This window comes from Urocitellus parryii, chromosome 1, assembly GCF_045843805.1.
Source record: "Urocitellus parryii isolate mUroPar1 chromosome 1, mUroPar1.hap1, whole genome shotgun sequence".
Lineage (NCBI taxonomy): Eukaryota > Metazoa > Chordata > Mammalia > Rodentia > Sciuridae > Urocitellus > Urocitellus parryii.
The window spans coordinates 221,042,801-221,055,875 of NC_135531.1; positions in this window are offsets into that span (position 1 = coordinate 221,042,801).

The window sequence follows — 13,075 nt, forward strand, 5'->3', positions numbered from 1 at the left end:
GACCTAATTAATTTATTAATCTAATCACTTAAATGTTAAATTATTGAATCTTATCCATTTCATAAAGTTACTGGGTTCAGTTTTACCAGTCTGCTGTTACTCAGAATGGAATTGTAGAGTTTCAGATCAGATGAAAGGGAATCCAGCTGTCATTTTACAAATGAGAAAAATCAAGTGGAGACCCTCACCAAATAAGCAAAATAACCAGATTAGAATGAGAGTCCAGATCTGGTTCTTCATTTCCTACCATCTTCTATGGGAATGTTTTAGTTTTCTGCCTTGAGAAGGAAATAAAAAAATATATAAATCAATCTTGTCAGAGACTTTCGACCCCCTTCTACAGTCCCACCAAATACTCATGTCTATCTGCTCTAATAAATGATTAAAGACTCCAGTTTCCAAAGGTCCTAAATTTTGGTATAGCCAAATGACTAAGTTCTAACAATCAGCAGTACATATAATTTGCTATTTCTAGAGTGTCTTAGAAGAGGCAGAGTGAGTTTCATCTCCTACCTGGAATGCAGATATATTGCTGGAGCTTTAGCAGCCATTATGAACAACAAGGTTACAATGGAAATGGAAGCATCAAGATAGAGAACCTGGGGTTAGACAGCAAGAAGATGCCATTCCAGCCCTGGATTGCCTCTCTAGATGTGTTTGTCTGTTTGTGAGAAATGAAATCTTGTCCTAAATCTAAAATGAGTTTGCTTTTATTTAGATTTTCTGTCACATTCAACCAAACATATTTGACTAAATTTCTAGAAGTAAGGTAAATCTAAAAGGACTTAATCTGAGTGATCTCTGTTTTTATCTTTTGCTTCTTAATTAATAGTTAAAATTTCTTGTTCAAGAATGTGTTTGATCCAATTCATTTCCTCTCTCATTTTGTACTATTCATCATATAACTCACATTCCCCCTTATCAACATATAATTTTATACTAATACTTGTTGCTTTCTGAGCATGTCTTGAATCTCCGAATAATGGCATGCATTGCTTAGCAAGGGGACATGTTCTGAGGAATGTGTCAACAGGGGATTTCATCATTGTACAATCATCATACAACATGCTTCATGCAAACTCAGATGCCTGGGAAGTCACTGGGCAATATCATCTTGTGGGATTCGGTCTAACATTGACTGAAGGTTGGTTATTTGACACATGACTGCATGTTATAATCTATTTGGGACCAAGGTCCAATTATCTCTTAGAATAACTTATGATTTCTCATTCCTGAAAACACATACCTCTCAGTAAATACTTAGGGTATTGTATTATGAATTATTAATGTTTGTTATCAATATAAGTTATTTATAACAGCCTAAAGCAGCAGAGACAAATTTGTGAAGCAGGATAGTATACTCTCCATATAGAAACAGAATCACAGAGGTTCAGAATCTGCATTCTAACCTTCCCAGGATGCTCCCAGAGGTAGAGCCCGAACCAGACCCCAGCCTTCAGGTACATATGGAGCTTCCGTTACACATTGCTGCCTTAAATTCACAAATAGCTTTATGCTCTTTTCTTCATCCTGTATGACATACTTCAGATGGGGTCCCTGACACCTAGAGGCTGATCATTAAAACCTTTAACATAATTTTCTCATATTAGTAAATAATCCTCCCATTCCCCTGCTCTGTTCTACTGTTAGCCACATCCCATAGGGTCATGTCAACAGTGGCTTTGCTGTCCACAGCAAGCCTGCTTCCCCTTTCCTAGTGCAGGTCATCTCTGGAAGCTGTTTTGGGATGTCACCTGGTCATAAGAGTTCCATCTGAATGTTTCGATGAGTGTCACAGCAGCACACTTTGGTGCCATATAGTAAGTATTTTATCTACTCAGGGAATCTGAGTCTATTCCATCTGAAACTTAACAGAAATTACTGCCATCTCCCAATCTAATTTTGGTCCCCAGCATTATTACCATTAAAGGCCCATAATTGCATTTTCCCCTTTAGAGTTTGTATTACATTATACCAAAATGCAAGTGCTTTCAGTGGGGGAAATATAGCATAAAGTTATTATCCTTCATTCTTGCTCTTTGATCAGATAAACAGCTGTACCAGACCTATCTTGCAATTTGATATTCTCCACAATATTTTAAGGTGTTTGGTTTTCAGTACACAATTTTGTAACTCTAGTTCTTTATTATCTGTAAGAGTATTTTCTTCCTTTTTCTATTTTGTAGTGAAACTACTTTTTTACTATCATCTCAAAATTAAGTGTAACAGGTGATCCTAATCTCAAACATGAACATCCTTTCCATCCCATCTCTTCTCTAAGGAAGTGGGAAGAGACAATGAAACATGCAAGTTCATCTCAGATAATTTTGTATAGTCCATTCATTGTAAAAAATTTTGATTATATTTATTATTGTTTAGATGAAAGTCTGAATACTTGTGAAGAAAGCCCGTAAAGTTTAAGGATCCACCCTGGATTTTTTATCTAAAGTGTAACAAATCTCTGCAACTTAGTTTGAAAGATAGACCAGTGGCAGTATGACTAAGATAAAATAAGTTACATGTGTTATTCCCAGGTAACCCTGAAGGTATCTCAAGACCAAAAACCTAAGTCAGTTATTTCACAGCTACGTGGGAAAGTAGAAATTCATGATTTCCCAAATTTTGATAAGCTGTACCTACAGATCCATTTTTCTTTAGTCTTGATGTCTTTGGAGGAAGACAAAGGAGTTATGATGTGTCCTCAAGTTTCTTGAGCCACATAGGAATAGCGGCCTCTAGTGGTTGTTCAGTTCTTCACTGGAGCCTAGCAAATGTTAGAATGGTGCACTTTGCAGTGGGTTTGGTGATGCTTTTTTTTTTTTTAATTATTGGTATATAATTTATTTTATTTTTATTGGTGCACATTAATTATACATGTGTAAAACATAAATTGAACAATGTCACTCCCTACTATAACTGCTACTACCTCCTCTCCTCACTCTCCCTGTCCCCTTCTATCCTGCTGGCCTCCCTACCTGTGTATCAAGAGGAAAGGGGAAAAGTATTGGTGCACAGCTGGGCACCCTCTGCCATAGGATGATTCTCAATTCAAAAATGGTCAGTATACCAAGAAAAGGTGAAAGTAAATAAAAAGATATTTGTTTTGGCTAACAGGAAATGAAATAGAAGGCATGGATGTAAACATCTTGAAAAGGGGTAGAAAAATCCATTCTTTAAGTCTAGAGAACAGGTAATGTAAAGTGCTGGTACCTAATAAGGACCCAATAGAGGACTCCATGACCACTACATTGCATTCTAATCACCTGGGGCTCTTGGGAGACAAACAGCAGATTCAAAAGCAAGATCACCTTGCAGAATTGTGCAGTTTAGGTATTGCACGAGAGTGTCCTGCCAAGAAAGTTGGAAGGGATGAAAATTGCCCAATATCCTTTAGGCTGCTCCTTCTGGGAGTGGTCTGCATCCTCTGAATGTACAGTGTGTTCTTCTTGCACAAAGTCATCTCCTGTCTAAGGAACTGCAACCAGATGAGGAGCCTTTTTCTAATTCAACCACCAAGAGGAGGTATTTTATCTGAAATTCACACAAAGGGGCCAAATGGGCTGGCAGCAGCCCAGTTCAAGAATAGGGGTGACTTGGACCAGTGAAAGCAGATATGTGAGAAGCACCAGTGTATACCCCCCAGGTGGACATCCTGGAACACACTGGAAGGGGCATGAGAAAAGGCTTCTAGTGTCTCAGAGCTGGATCTTCACATTATAACACTGCTATTTCAGTTAAAATAATTCTTTTTTTCTAGTACATTAGACAGACTATAGAACATTTCTGTCATGTTCTAGGGTTTTAAAAACTTAGTATAAGGAGATTGTTCTTAAATCCTTATCTTCACTACTTGCTACTGCTAAGAGCTTTCAAATACATCAATTTTTGCTTGCAATGGGAAAATTCCCAGAATTTGAGGCAGGGAGAAGTGGGTCTAACTTTGTCCCTAACAAGATGAATGACCTTAAGAGTCTTTTCATGGTTATGAGTCTACATTTTCTCAGCTGCAGAATGCCTTCATTTTGCTAGTACTGATGATTCCTTGAGTGCCTGATTATCAATTTCCCCTTCAGATCTGACATTTCCAGATTCTAGGGTACACAGCAATCATATCACTTTAGACAAAGGTATTTTTGTAAAAATTGAGAAAATCTAGGAATGTACAGCCTTAACTTTATCAGTTTTTATGGAAATAAAACCAATTATTTCAAAAATAAAAGTAAAATATCTTTTAAAACGTGTATTTTCAAAAGATATTATACTTAGTAACACTAATATTTTTACTTAGTAGATATTTTACTTAGTAGTACTAAGTACTAAAGTATTTTACTTAATAGTACAAATATAAAGCAAACAAACAAAAATAAATTCATAAAAATTTAATGTGTGCTCTTACATGTTTTAGAACAGTGTTTATTACATAGGAAACACACTAGAGGTATATATTATTGTCATAATTTTCCTGTTAGGAATACTCTTTTCTCACTGAAACAAGTATTATACAATAAAGAGTCCAACTGTAATAAAAAATACTTCAAATTGAAAATTGAATTTTTGTGGAGTTAGGAATGAGTTTTTAGGTTCTGTTATTCTGGTGTTGCCTTCTCTAAGGGTACCAGTGAGCCTTTACTGAAATCATTTTTTCCTTTGGGAAAACCAATTGAAATGACTAAGCATACAAATGTGGTATATTTCCAAACAATATATTATCTTTACACTTTAATTGAATAGTGAATTATATTTTGCTATTCTATGAAACATTTCTACTCCTTGAATTTTTTCATTGGTCACTTTTATCTTCTCATTTCATATTCTTTCATTTCTTATGCCTTAATTTCATATTCTTTCATTTCTTATCCCTTTATATCAGTCCTCATCAAGCCTTAAGTGGTGAATGTGTTGTTAAACATCTTCAGGAAGATACTATTCTATTCCTGATTATATGATCTAAACATAGCACCAAATGTTTATTGTAAAGCATTGTTAAAATATTTAATCCTCATGCAAAGAAGAACCTTGATTTTAGACAATAATTTCAGATTTTTAAAAAAGTCATCAAGGATAACTGAATCCAGGTCAACCCTTAGATCTTAATCTAAAAGCTATTCATATCATAAAAGTGAATGGGAAGAGTAGTAGCCTTCAACATGAATAAATAATAACAGGGTCTACGTGAAGTAAACCAATAGGACATGATGTAAGGGAACTGTGGCTAATAAAATGTTAGACCTAGAAGTAAACTGAGAGCTCAAGTAGGAAGGGGTTCTTTTCACATGAGGAGATTGAGGTCCAGAGAGGCTTGGCAACACCCAAGAAATCACATGGGTTGAGGGGCCCACGTGAACTTAGAAGACCACTGACCACAATCAGGATCTCTTTCTGTCTTCTGAGTTTCCAAGAAAACATGCAGAATCCATGGCTGCATTCCAACCAGTGCCACCTAATGTTGTGCCCTGGGCTCAATCAAGAAACCCTTCTGGACCTTCTGGACTTCCCATCTGTAACATTATAAGCCTGAACCAGACAGGGGCTTAGAAACTTTCTTAGACCTAATTTTCTCTGACTCCTTGCCATAGATCATTTTTCCTGGTAATAGAAACCAGATCTTTTTCTTTGACACAATTTAAACTTGTAATTTTGGAACTATGAATGTGATGCTCTTAATCATCAAGGCATTTTTTTCTAAACACTTAAGTTGATGTGATTTTCAGAAATTCAGAAAACAAATTTCGCAATCACTTTTCCTAGTGATTGAAGAGAAGGTAAAAGGATGGATAAAAGGGATGTAATTACATGGTACATTTAGTCAACAACTGTACAGGCAAAATGTCAAAAATAAGGGCACCATCAGGTGTTTCAACTGTCCCATGACTCACCATGCTATGGATTTGCCTCTGGGGATTTATGTTTATTAGGAGAGTAGCAGCATAACCTAATTCAGATCATGACCTCTATGCACTGGCCTAGATTCTAATTCTGACTCTTCTACCTGCAAACTGTATGACTTTGACCCAATGACTTTTCTAAACTTTAGTTCTCTGATATGTGAAATGGGAATAAGGGCATTCCCATTTCCCTCATGGTGGCTAAGAGAATAAGCAGAGGTAGTATATTTAGATTAATTTACTATCATGCCCAATATGTAGTTAGCACTTTAGAAATGTACTTTCTGAGTAGTTAGCTCCTGTGCTGTACAAGTTGTTAAATACTTTGAACATCTTCTCCTATCTACATTGAAGAGTGATTAGTTAGGACAACAACATCACCCAGCACAGAGCATCTTGCTCATTGCCAGCTCACTGAAAGTGAGCTCAGGAAGCAGGGGTTGGGTGAGCCAATGGTAGATGGCCAGTTAACTTTCCAAAGTAACACTAAGCATTGTCAAAACCAACACTCTTAGATGATCACCCTTCTCTAACATCCATACTCTTAGTTTTATCCTCCCCTCCCCCTTCTATCCTATAGCTTGTTTAAAGGAAAATAGTGTATGCAATGAGAAAAAAGAGTATTTTAGCAATTTGGATCTCACACCTGATTTTCATTGCTAATCCAAAAAAAAAAAACTTATAGCAAATATTCCGCAAAAGGCTTTATTAATCTAAAAATGTAAAAATTACTTTAAGCCTGTGTTTTATTTTATCCTTACCAAAACATAAGACTACATTACCAGTTCAATTGAGCAAAATTATCTGTTGAATGACTTGTAAGGCACCTACTGACTTTAATTGACAAAGTTCATTCTGTATGCTCTTTCAGAGTATTTGTTACATATTTTTCTATTTGATTGCCAGAAAAAAAGGTCCTACAACTCATCATTTAACATTTATATATCACATATGAGCAATGAAATATTAGGTAAAAAGCATGGCTCTATCTTCTGAGTCTTTTATCTTAAAATAGATGACACAGAACTGACATGATGTGCTAAATGATATACAAACCCAAATTTGTGTGATAGACTTTCATTTCAACAAAGTGACCTATGTCAAAACAGTGCACAAAAAACTTATACTGTATATATGATTTACTTTTCAAAGTCACAGTTCTCATTCCAATCTATTAGGGAAGTCTCTGGGAGGTATGAGGATATAGAAGATAGACCCAGACAGTTATCGAACATACTTCATTTTAATTCTGTGCCTGGCATGCATCTGTGGGAATTTTGCACATATCATCATGCATAACTCTCGGCCAGTCTCATGCAGTGTCTGTATCTCTCTGAGTTCAGAAGTAACTTTCCCACAGGTCACATAACTAGTCATAGAGCTGAGATAGAATTGCAAAGTCCCAGTACTTTCCCTATACCATGTTTCTGGGATAAAGTACAATTCAATCTTTTATGGCTATTTTCTTCTTACCAGCATATAGCTCGACTCTTTGTCAATGAATTACCACATCTGGAGCTATTTCAGCTTTTTGCTTACATTTTACTTTTATGCACTGTTATAAAAGCTGCATTCCAGGAAGAAACACAGGCTTTTATTCAAACATAAAAATAGGCTAATGGCAATGACAGGGATGACTGTGAAGGGGGAAGAAAAGCAAGTGATATTGCCAAATCTATATTAGGAGTTACAGTCTTCATGAGAAAAGAACTCAAGCATCTCACATTGTGAAAGAGCATATGATAGAAGATACAATGTGGTGCTACAAAGAATTCCATTTACCATATGGTGTGTTAATATATCCCATTTCCTTGGGGAATGTACTAAGGATGAAAGGAGAATGGAATCCTTCAAAAATGTATTGAATAATCATCTCAGTCTGAATGGATTTTGATTATACCAACATGCACAATGACTCAACAAGGATAATGAAACACCAAACTCTGGATGTGTGTCACACCCTTCTCTAGCTGTTGACTTCAGTCAAATATGAAATATTTCAACAGGATAAGACCTCCCAGGAGTATTTGATGAATCCCAGGGACAGCTTGGAAGGAACCCATGCCAAGTGCTACTTGTTTGTGAATTGCTGTCTTTACAATTATAACCAAGCTTAGCATGTTCATTGGTAATTAGAGGGACAAATGAAAAAAAATCTCTCTATGGAAGTATTCAGCAACATTATTTAGGATATGTTAAAATAATAATTATGGAGCATTCACCTACTCAGAGGTTTAATAAAAAAGAATACTGATTTAATCATGATACTTAAAGCTTAGCACAAAAGAGATATTGGAATAGAAGAGGCTAAACACTCTTGTAAGAACTGAAGGAAGCACTTTAAAAATATTTTAATGTGGAAAAGCTCTGCTTATCTCCGTATCTACAGAGCAGAATAATGAGAATGTACAATTTTCTGGAAATAATTATTGTCAATTGAGCAAGCTGACATATTAAAATGTAATATAAGGACACTGTGAAGAGATTAACGTGACAAAAGGAAGACCTTTTAGAATATTTCATAAATTCCTGTTTGTTAAATTTGTCTTCTTAATTTCATTTGAAAAATTTGTATTGTGATCAAGATATTTAGACTCAAAAGTATCACTACTTCATTAAAGTCTGAAGCTAAGACAGTGAAGGAATATTTAAGAAGAGGAATTGCAGAAACTGGCATATTGAATAGACTCTCCATCCTTCATCTTCACTAGTCAATGATGCCCTTAGTTGGAAAACATTCCCTAATAGCAACTTCATGGAGGAATGAACCTTCTGCCTCTTCTTCTTTACTTAGCATGCCATTAGGAATAATTGTCCTCTGTGTAAAAACTGATTTATTCCTCCTTGTGTGGCAGCTTCCTGCAGGGTACTATTATATATAGTTCTCAAAATAATCCTAAGAGGTAGGTAATATCTGTTTTACAGTTGAAATTTGGGGAGGTGAAAATGTGCCCCGTAGGTCCAGACAGGGTTCAATTCTGGATTTCCATAATTCTAGAACCTGTCCCTTGAAATGAAATATTTGCTACACATGGTAGGTCATTCTACATTATAGAATAAGATAGACCTAACTAGACAAGTTAGATATCTATACAAACACACACTCTTTAACGATTCTGTTTGTATACCTCAAAGCAAATTTTAAAGTGGATTTGGAGATGGGTTGTGTGATCAATAACATTTTCATTTAAACATCTAATTTTGCATACTTTGTGAATTACAAATTGACCAACCAGATATTCTTTGTTGCCAAGAGTGTCACTTTTTCTAAAGGAAAGTCACAGATATTTTTACCTTCTCAACTAAAACTGTATCATTTTGATGAGTAATAAAATATTGGCCACAGAATGGGAGTTACTCTACCAGACTGAAATTTTATGTTTGTAATATATTATTTAACATCTAAATTGTTTGGCTTCAAAAATTTCAGTAGAACTGACAAATCATACTTCTTGGATTCAACAACAGACCAGTGTTTGGCAGGACATGTTCTTTCCTCCTAATCTGAGAGGACAGAATGCAGAGTGGTGAAGCCCCAGCTCCGCCCCTGCTAGTCAAGGTGATGGTGGACTCTCCACTCCAGCCAAAAGATATCTGTCATTCCATTTTGGTAGCTTCGCTAGTGGACAAAAGGCATGTATTGTTTCTTTAACTTGCCAACAAATGAATATTATATACTTTTCTGTTCCACATAAACAGACATAGTTGGCTTGACTGGGACTAAGGAGAGTTTTCATTGAAATTTCATCCTGGAAGGGAAGAATCAAATCTATTTGCTGGCCACACTTTCACAGTAGCTTTATATGTTCATTCTAAACCTGGAGGACTATGATATCGCACCTACCTTCTAACTGCTTTCCCTGTTCAGAAAATGAGTGGAAACTCCAAAATGCATTGCATCATTTTTTCTGTTTATTTTAGTTTTTTCCTTCAGAACATAAACCTTTCTTCTGGACAGTTGGCCTTCCCAGGTCATTCACAAATTCAAGTGCAGTTAAAAGGAAATCATTTGAGTTCTGGTTAAAGTTACGATGATCTCTAATTTTGTACATTGTTTAGGTCTTATTTCTGGAAGAGAATGGATTCAATATGTGATACTGTGAAAAAGATGAGCCTTAGGTTATCAGGAAAACTGTCTGTAACCTCTTTCTTTGAAAACACACAGTTAAAGTAAAATAACTTGAAGAGAAAAGTGAAAGAAAAAGCAAGTTTATGCCAGATTAACAGAATTTTGAAGCCATTTGTGATTTTAGGAATAATGTACTAGAATTCATTCTCCTTATTTGAATTACAAGAGGTTGAGTGAAGTTCAGAAGTTTGCTAGTTGGGTCATGTAACTAGTTAATTCCATTACTGGAACAGGAACTTGCAATTCCAGGCTTAACAAAGCGCAGGTGAGTATGGATGGAGTGGGAGAGAAGGGCTTATGAAGGAAGGAAGGGTGGGCTTTTCTATGCTGAACTGAGAAACCCACAATCCCTCCCCAAGCAGGGCCTTACTGCTTTTGCTCTCTAGGAGTGGGAACTGAATTTAAATAAAACTAAAATTGATTTTTGCTTTTAACTTGCTCTTCAACGGCAATTTTGGAATATCGAATCAAGAACCACCCTGTGACTCACCTGGTGGGTACTTATTAAATTTGGCAATTCTAGTATTTCACCCAGTATTACTGAATCAGAATCTCTGGGAAATAACCCAGATAATCTGCATTTTTAACAAGGTCTTTGGTGATTCACGTGTTCATAGGTTTGAGAAAGTGAAGAAGCTAAGTTTTAGAGGGAAGTGATCTTTTCCCTGTGTAGGATCTGAATGTATCTTTTTTTTTTTTTTCAAGCTGAAGAGAGTGTAGCTATATTAAATTGAACCGTGACTTTGGTGATTAGAAAATTGTATTTTAAATCTTTTTTAAAAATCAGAAATAGAATTAATCTGCAGACTGTGGATAATACTACTTGATTATTTTTCAAATGGTGCTCAAATAAATGTAATCCTTTGACTTAAATATGGGAATTGTCTTTTATTATGCAAGGAATTTTTATTTGCTTTTCATAATCCAAGGCCATCTCAAGGATGTATTAAACTCTCTGTGCCAGTTTAATGAAGAAACCCTTCTTGATGTTTTGAATATTAAATAAAGTGAAATGATAGTGGCAGTGATGAGGAAACTGATTTTTGAAAAAAATCTACTGTCACTGTGCATGTTTTGGTGAATGTTTTATTGTAGTGCTTTTTATTTTATTTTTAAATTAATGGGTTCATTTTTTAGACCTTAATTTTTTAGCAAAATTAAGAGTCAAGTTCAGTGATTTTTTTTTACATATCTCTACCCGTACCCATGCAACATATCTCCCACCAGAGTGATACATTTACTAAAACTGAAACTACATTGACCTATCTTAATCACCCAAAGTCCATAGTTTATATTATGGCTCACTCTGGGGTTTTGAATTTTACAGATTTGCACAAATCTGCAATGATATGTGTCCCCACTATAGTACCATATAGTCGTTTCATTGCCTTAAAAATCCTCTCTCCTCCTCTTATTCATTCCCACCGTACCCACCAACCCTCGGCAATCTTTGATCTATCATACAGCATGTAAACTTTTTCAGACTGGTGTATCTTATTTAATAGTCTGCATTTAACATTCCCTCTATATCTTTTCATGGCTTGCAGGTCATATCTTTTTTAAGCACTGAGTAATATTTTCTTGTGTGAATGTACTACAGTTTCCTTATATATTCACCTACTGAGGACATCTTGGTTGGTTCCAAGTTCTGGTAATTGTGAGTAAAGCTTACAAATACATCAATGCACAGGTTTTGATGTTGACATAAGTTATCTGCTCCTTTGGGTCATTACCAATAAGCATGACTGCTAGTAAATTCCAAGAAACACTCTGTATGATGAGAATATATTAGTTTAAAAAGAAATTGCCAAATTATCTTCAGACATGCCTATAATATTTTTCATTCCCCATAACAAAGAACAAGGGTTCTTACTGCCCCAGACCTTACTAGCATTTGAAGTCAGTGATTCTAACTGGCATGTAGTGATATCTTGTGGTTTTTGTTTGTATTTTTCTGATGAACATGATGTGGAACATCTACTCATATGTTTATTTTCCATTATATATCTTTTTTGGTAAGGTGTATGTTAAAGTGTTTGACCTACTTTTAAATTAGGTTGTTTGTTTTCTTATTATTGAAATTTAAGGGCTCTTTTGTATATTTAGGGAAATGATTTTTCATAAAATGGATCTTTTGTAAGTATTTCCTTGGGATTATGAATTTATCTTGACATTGACTTTCACAGAGCAGAAGTTTTTTTTTAAAATTTTTATGAAGTACAGCTTATCAAGTGTTCATTGCTTGAATCGTCTTTGGACTTCTATCTAAAAAGTTGATACTATATCGAAGATCATCAAGATTTTCTCCTGTGTTACTATCTAAGAGCTTTGTACTTTTACTTTTTATATTTAGACCTGTAAGTCATCTTAAGTTACTTTTTGTGAAAGGTGCAAGGTCTGCAACTAGATGCTTTTTTTTTTTTTTTTTTTGCATACGTATCTAGTTCTTCTAGTACACTTTGTTGAAAAGACTATCTTTACTCCATTGCATTATATGGTCAGTTTTTACTGGTATAGGATTATTTCTGGATTCTATATTCAGTTCCATTGGTCTATTTGTTAATTCTTTTGTGAATACCATACTGTCTTGATTACTGTAGCTTTTTAGTAAGTCATAAAGTTAAATACAGTCACTTCTCCAACTTCATTCTTCTTCAGTATTATATTGGCTATTGAGAATCATTTGCCACTTCATATAAACTTCAGAATAAATTTGTCCACATACATGAAATAACTTTCTGAGGTTTTTATTATGATTGCATTGAATCTATACAGAAAGTGTGGAAGACCTGACATTTTGATAATAATACTAAGTCTCCATATCCATTAACATGAAATACCTATCTTATTATTTTTTTCTATTTTTCTCATCCAGGTTTTCTTTTCTTTTTTATATATATATTATATAAGTATTTTATTTGGAGTGAGTACTAATGTAAATGCATGATGTTTTAATTTCCATTTCCTCTTATTGTTGGTATATAGAACAGCAATTGACTTAATCCTGTATCCTATAGCCTTGATATGATTGTTTATTAGCTCTAGAAAATTTTTGTAAATT